Here is an 8,355-nt window from a genome sequence, read left to right as displayed (position 1 = left end):
GATTTTGCCAACTAATGCTTCAGAGCTATATAAATTGATAGTGTATATTTAGAAACATGGTTCTAATCCAAGCTTCGACGCGCATCTGTTGCTTCCGCTAAATTGTTTTCATTATTGCTGGTCTTTTTGCCATGATTCTGCACACGCCGATGTGTTATAAGCCATCCCTATATTTCCAACTTCTTCTGCATAAAAGTTTTCAAAATCCTACTGCCCAAACGTCGCCAACTCTATGGTCACCTGTTCTGATCACTTCTTTTCCTTACCAGCCCGAGAAGACCCGTTATTATGCTCAGAGGTCTGGATAAAATAATCCTTTATAATATTAATAACTTGTTTCCCTCTATTTAGGGGCTTTCTCTTGTCTCATATCAGCCCAATGACGAGTGTCCTTGTCCTCAGCCCTCTTTCAAATGAAGTTGCAAGGCAGAAAATATAGTAAATTCCTTTATCAGTACAAAAGTCAGAAAAGTTTATTATTACATAAAGTATAATTTACTTACTCTGCTTTAGATGCATTATGTAAGAAACGTTAAATCTTTGAAAATCATTATGATTACGCATGTTCGTTCGTCACACCATCTATTCCTTCGTAGACTTCGTTAAAAGCGCAAAAGACAGACTCAAAGCTCACCTTTAAGTGAAATGAATCGGGTTTACTGCTGAATAATCGAATGCAATAGCGTATCATCAGGTGATTACCGATTATTATTTAAACAGCCTCATAAGCGAGAGACAGAAGACAAACAGACGGACGGACAGAGGAGAGGAGAGGCGAGAAAGGAAGAAAAATAATAATTTAGTAACAACATATACGTAGGCATATCAAATGGTGGTTTTTATTAGAGCTAGTTGAGTAATCACTTAATGCGGACAGGGTTGAACTAATAACAACCAGCTGTTCAGGAGATTAAATATTTTTCAAAGGTTTGGGCCTGAAAAGTAATTTTATCTCCTTTCACTAAAAGAAATGCTTATATCTAATTGTTTAAACAGTTAACATCATTATTTCTTTATTTATTATTAATTCAAAAACAACAACTGCAAGTGTGTGAGTTTAAATTATTTACATTGGATATAAGAGGTGTAGGATACACATTTTAAACCATTAGCCTCAACATATATGGCATTTAGATATTACATTTTATCTATGCATTATTTCTGAATGTATTTTCAGAAGCTTTAATGAATTTGGGATCTTGTGTCCGCCTTCGCTAACAAATTAGGAAATCTTTTTAGAAAATGAAATTCGCTGGGGTTGTATATTGCCTTCTTTCAGTAAGAGAAAACCTAAATGACATTACTGAATGGAGAAACAGAATGGGAAACGTGTAAAAAATCTTGAAGAAAAGAGTACAGATGATTAAAAAAATATATCCTTGACATTTTCAGTAGTGACAAGGCGTGTAATGGACTAGCAAGATGTATAATTTGATCGGAATTCAGATGAAATGCCACTAATATTAAGAAACAGTCTACAGGTACCCTTTTAGCCATGGGAATAAGTGTGAGGCACCTCTAATGTCTACCAGAGAGTTGCTAGTACATCTTCCGGTATATTTTGCATCTTCCAATCTTGGATGGTCTGGGATGCAGTTTAGATATTTGTCGAGCTTATTCTTAAACACATCTACGCTCACTCCTGATATATTCCTCAGATGAGCTGGCAACACATTGAATAGACGCTGCATTATCGATGCTGGTGCGTAGTGGATTAATGTCCTGTGTGCTTTCCTTATTTTTCCTGGTATAGTTTGGGCACTTATTAATCTCCTTCTGCTTGCTCTTTCTGATATTTTTAGTTCCATGATATTTTCTGTTATTCCTTCTATCTGTTTCCATGCCTGAATTATCATGTAGCGTTCTCTTCTCCTTCTAGACTATATAATTTTCAAGGATTGTAGTCTTTCCCAGTAGTCAAGGTCCTTAACTTCTTCTATTCTAGCTATAAAGGACCTTTGTACACTCTCTATTATGTGCAATATCCTTTTGATAGTGTGGGGGTACCATATCATATTGCAATATTCAAGTGGACTACGGAACATTGTTTTTTATTAAAGCATAATCATGTGTTCAGCTTTTCTTGTTTTGAAGTGCCGTAACAACATTCACATTTTTGCTTTACATTTTGCCAAAAGAATTGCTATTTGATCATGCATAACATGTTCCTATTCATCATCGCACCAAGGTCTTTAACTGCTTCCTTATTTGTGATTGTCTCATTATTAGGTCCCCTATATGCATATAGCTTTCCTTCTCTGTCTCCATAATATTGATTCAAATTTATCAGAGTTAAATACCATCCTATTTTCCTCTGCCCAATCATATACTTTGTTAAGGTCTCTTGTAGAGCGTTCCTATCTTCATCACAAGTAATTTCTCTACTTATTCTTGTGTCATCAGCGAAAACTACTCACTACCGAATCCTTAACATTACTGTCTATGTCTTCAATCATAGTAACAAACAGTATTGCAGCTAACCACCGTACCTTGGGGCACACCGGATATTACCTGGTTTCATCCGATTTCTCATCGTTTGCAATAACTATCTGTTTTCTGTGTAAAAATTCTTTTAACCATCTTCCTACTTTTATCTACGATAATTGTGGTTTTTTCCAATTTTCTTTGCTAATATATTATGGTTGTACTTTGTCAAAAGCTTTTTCGCAAAGTCTAGATTAAAACCAAATATTTTTTGTTTCATTTCCGCGTTTTCATTTTTATTTTTGAATACGTTTCTCACGGTGGACTAACAGTTGGGTTTGTGTACTTTTTTCCGGGTACGAAACCGTGTTGTCCATATTAAACAAATTATTTTTTATTAAATGTTTCATAATATTTTTCTTCATTACCCTTTATTTTTTTACACTTTCATAATATGTGATGTTAGACTCAAACAGGCCTATAATTACTTGCCTCTAGTCTTGATCCAACTTTTGAAAGTAGGGGTGATTAATATGCTAATTTGTGCTCATCATAAATCTTGCCTTGTATCTACACTTTGTCTTAATAATATTGCAAGTGGCTTTGCGATAGAATGAACTACTTTCTTTAACAAAATAGCAGGGACTCCATCAGGCCCTGCAGCAGCTCCATTTTTAATTTCATTAATTGCCTGCACACTATCAGCTTCATAATTTCTATGTCAGCTAAATATTCACTATTTTCGTCCCTTACTTTCTATATCATTATCTTCATTATCTATTCTAGGGGTGAATTCTCTCTTATATCGTTCTGCCAGTATGTTGCAAATTTCCTTTTTTTCATTCGTTAATCTCCCTTCAATTCTTAGGGGGCCTATTTCTATTCTTCTTTTATTCATCTTCTTCGCATATGAGTATAATAGTTTGTGGTTTTGCTTGATATTTAATAGGGTTTTTTCTTCCAAGTCCCGTTTTCATTTTCTTTTGATTGTATAATCTTTTGTCTGCATTTTCTATCTTAACTTTTTAGTTCTATAACTTTCCATGCATTTTTTTCTTTTGCAAGACCTTTTTTCCACTTTCTGATTTTCTGGAACAAGATCCTTCTGTCTCTTGGTATGCATGAATGATGTTTACTTTCTTCTTCGGTATATATTTATCCACTATTTTCTCTAATATATATATCTCCGTATTTACCCTGATGTCATCACTTACGAAAATGTTATCCCAATCTTTGTTTAATTCTTCATTTATTTCTGACCATTTTATATTTTTACTGTAGAAGTGTATTTTCCATATCCTTCCCACTTTTTCATTTCTTGCTTATCTCTGTTTTCACTTGCTTTGGGAATGAACTGTTAATTTCTATGACATTATGGTCTAAAATACTCGCATTATAAACTATTATTTCTTTAACATCATTCATCTCGTTCACAAAATACTAGGTCTAAAGTATTTCCTTTCTTGTTGGCAGGTGATTATTGTTGAATGTTGTATTCTAGTAGCATATCTAAACAGCTTTTCGAATTGCCTCTTATCTTCTGCACTACTATTACTCTCTTTTTTATATGTATAAGTACAAACCACAATCTCCCTATTCGTTCTTTCCATTCTACGAAAGGAAAGTTGAAGTCACCAGATAGGAGAATAGTCAGTCCTTGTGATTTCTACATATATCATCCAATTTTTCAATTATTAAGTCAAACTCTTTAGTATTAGGAGGTCTATATATTACTATGTTCATTAATTTTTAGATTCAAATTCTACCGCTATTAGTTCACATTCTGAGTTACTATATTTCTATATAATTTTTCCTTGTTTTTTGTCTTTCCCATATATTGCGGTTCCCCCTTGATTCCTATTTTTTTTTTTCTATCTGATCTATAAGTTTGGAACCCATTTTATTTGATCATCATTCCCAGTCTCTTGGGAATACCAGGTTTCACTTATATTCATTATATCTATTTTCTTTTCAATTTGTGTTAGTTCTTCTAAGTACTCTATTTTTCTTTTTTAGTTACTCGTAACTAAACCCTGCGCATTCATCACTATGATGGTTTGCGTGTTTTTCTCCTTCATTTAATATTGGTAGTAATAAGGATTTCCCATGTCTCTTTCCTGTTCTGGTATGTTGTTCTTTTTTTCATTTCCAGAAATTCTGACATTAAAAAATCCAACTTTCCATAATATTTGATCTTCCTTCATCATAATTATTCATTTTGTGTCTGAATCTGCAAACTTTCTCCGTTTTCTGCAATATCCTCTTGCATAATAAATACAGTTATTATCTCTTGAGTAGAATTTTGGAGCTGATGCTTTGAGATTTTTTGCTGACACCTCTGCATATCTCATTGGTGGTTTGCTTTTATCTTTTACTGATATTCTTGATTTCTCTCTTTATTTGTGTCTTTCTTATTTGGTTTTTATTACTTGGTGGTTATTTATTTGATTATGATTCATGGGCTACAGGGTGCATATATTTGCATTTTTTGTCGAACTTACATCCTTTTCCTTTTCTTTTAGGTTTTTTTGCATATTTTGGTTTGGGATGCAGATCTCTGCAATCATTTACCATATATTTCATAGTTGTGACATACCTTAGGATGTTTGTAGTAACATCTTTCTCTAAATCTGCAATTCCCTCTTTTCAATAGGTTGCAGATTTTGTCATTCTTGTCTATTTTTTTCCTCTTTCCCGTCATTGTGTAGATCTGGGTAGAGCCTCTTCGGGATTTGCTTTTCTGTTGTATATCGTAATTTATTTCTTCATAGGTATGCTGCTTTATTGCCTCATATGTAGTATCAATGAGTATCTCTGCATCCCATACTTTTATCTTGTTCTTTGTTTTCCTTATTTTTTTCTGTCATTTCATTTTTGTTTACTTCTCTTCCGTTTTCTCTTCTTCTTCTTCTCTTTCCTCTTCCTCTTCTTCTTCATCCTCAACTATTTGTATTCAATCTTGATTTAATAAACATTGTCTATCCATGATAGACATGTTGAACAAAAAATTCTTGTATCTTTTCTCATATCTTGCATTACCTCAGCACACCGTGGATGGGTCGGAATGTTGCATGCAGCACATTTTCTGATTAGGTTTTGTGGATTGACTATGCTATACCAAACCTTACACAGTTTGCATGCTTTTGGCATTCTTTTTCCTAATGCATCAATTAGGATATTCACAAGATTCACCTTATTCATTTTCTTTGTCGGAATATGTTGGTTTATGTATATTTTCTTTATGAGTCTCTTGACCACTTGGATTTTATTTGGAACTTCTTCAATTATTTTCAAGATGTTTTCATTAGATTTGTTCCAGTTTGAAGGATTATATCCTTCTAATATATCTATGAATGCCTTTTGAATCTTTTTGGTTAGGACTGTTGCTGATTTCATAGATGAGAAATGCCAGTTTCACTTCCTGCTACCTCATCGTTATTGCGAATTCCGCCAAGCAAGCTAAATTACGCCATTTCTTCCGCAGTTGGAATTACTGCCATCTTGTTCTGATTTACAGTATTACACTTGATAAACTAACTTAGAAGACGCTTTATCCAACTATTTTCACACTAATCTTATCACCGATAGTTCACGATCACTTCTAGATATTTCTCAAATTCTAGTCGTATGTTAAACTTGTGATATCAGTTGATTAATCTGACTTCACGCGGGAACGTCTCACCAAGCAAGATGGCTACTACGAGAGAGAGAGAGAGAGAGAGATACGAAGGTTCAGTTAAATTATAGCTTTAAAAGAAGTAAAATTTTATGCATATTCCTTCTTTTTTTAAGGAAAATCTCACCCACCCAAAGTGACGGCGTCTGAGCCATGGTGAGAGGAATATCATTCTGTGGTTTGAGACTATTTGCGTCCCCTTTCCCTCCCTCAATTAACCATTCGTTTTTCATCCACTGTGGTTGTAGGCCATTAGCTCCCAAGCCTTTGGACGCCCTAAATAGGCAGAAAGTGAAAAGATGGAGGGTCTTTGGAACACTCTCAGGGTTCCCTGCATTTCAAACACAGGTCCCGGTCCCAAGTTCCTCTGAGATAAACAGTGATAAAAGAGGAACAGAAAAGGGAGCTCTTTCATAATACCATAACGTTTGTTAGACAGCTGTATAAAGTTTGCTGACACTGTGCCTACTTTTTAATCAGAACATTAAAAGTAAGTATTGTCAATGATTTCAGAAACAGTTAAGAGCCTAGCAAAGCACGTACAGTCTTAGGACAACAAGTTACAAAAGCTCTCTCTCTCTCTCTCTCTCTCTCTCTCTCTCTCTCTCTCTCTCTCTCTCTCTCTGCCGAAGAGAATGAAGGTCATCACAAACGAAAAATGGATTCTACTGCGTTAAAATACAAAAAAAATTCTCAATTATTCTTTTTTTTTTTTTTACAAATCTGTAAAATTAGTTTTCAGTTTCAATACTCCCTCAAAACATCCTTATATTGCAGCTTCCTCCTCCTCCTCCTTTGGTAGGAAAGCAACGTGGGAGATAACAGACGAATGACTCGGATAGATTGAATAATGAAATAAACAATAACCTCCTCCGTGAAGAAAAGATTAATGCCATATTTCTAAACGATTTCTGGAGGGATAGAGGATCTAAAAACCAAGAGACTGTTGATGCCCTAAAGGAAATTTGTAAATCAACTAATTTCGAATGTCAAAGCATGTCCTCTGATATCATTGAAAAGATAAAAGTAGAATCTTTTTAAGCAAAATTTAGTTGCCAGATTTTTTTATGAACACAATATTTGAGGAAGGATGAAATGGCCCGCGATAGATTTTAAATGTCTTTACCACGTGATTATATGGAATGAGCAGGAGTTCAGCGCAGGAGAATAATTATAATTATAATTATAATTGTATATGTGATGGGCCCACCTGCTCTTTGAAAGTATTTCGTGCACTTGGTGCTTCGGGCATTATTCTTTCATTTCAGTGGTTTGCTATTCAATGCTTCCCTAAGACCACATTGCTATCTTTATTATAACTTCCAGTGATTCTCGGATACTTCAATTAGACATTGGGGAGAGTAATTGTATACGGTATTCAGCTTAATTATTTATTCGTTCTTTCCATTAAATATAGAATATGTTTCTGTCGTAGCGGCATAAGGGATGTTACTATGCTAACAATAATAACAGAGATATACAGAAACAATTTTTTTTTATGTGATAAGAAAACTTAGGAAGAAATATTCTACAGGCTTCCTGTGCTCAAATCGCAAGCTGGTTAATGTTGAAGACACGCGCTGAGTACTGGAGAAGGTAAACGTGAGCTCAGATGTATATGTGACATTCAGCAGATGCGTCCAGTTAAAATTTGTTCTCATACGGAAACATTGTCTCAGTACGTCTTTAAAAGTACCACTGATTATTGTTAACCTACGTCAGACAGTAGCTATTTAAACCTCAATGCAACCCCTAACTCCAAAAATAATTGCGATACAGACAATAAAAGAAGAAACACTTCCTCGTAAAGGCAAAATAAATAAGGACAAGCAACGGGGAATATTAATCGAAATAATAATAGTCTCATAACTTATTTTCATAACCAAATGAATGTAAAAGATTCCCGTTAAACATACATGACAGCTATTAAATACACATTGGCCGTAACCAAATCCGAGATATTGCAATGTTCTTTTTAATTACCCTAACGCTGAGAACAGTTCCTGGTATGGCGAACATTTAATGCAGTCCACTCAGTAGGATTGCGGCTGTTGCCATACACACACACACACACACACACACTCTCTCTCTCTCTCTCTCTCTCTCTCTCTTCCTAAGGATTCCAATTTTTCAATAGGTTTGCGAGTATCACAGTAATCTCTCTCTCTCTCTCTCTCTCTTTTAATGGAATCTGATAATTCAGTTCGTTTGTGAGTACCACCATCGTATTTGATCTCTCTCTCTCTCTCTCTCTC

Source organism: Macrobrachium nipponense, chromosome 2, assembly GCF_015104395.2.
Source record: "Macrobrachium nipponense isolate FS-2020 chromosome 2, ASM1510439v2, whole genome shotgun sequence".
Classification (NCBI taxonomy): domain Eukaryota; kingdom Metazoa; phylum Arthropoda; class Malacostraca; order Decapoda; family Palaemonidae; genus Macrobrachium; species Macrobrachium nipponense.
Note: the sequence above shows the minus strand (reverse complement) of the source record.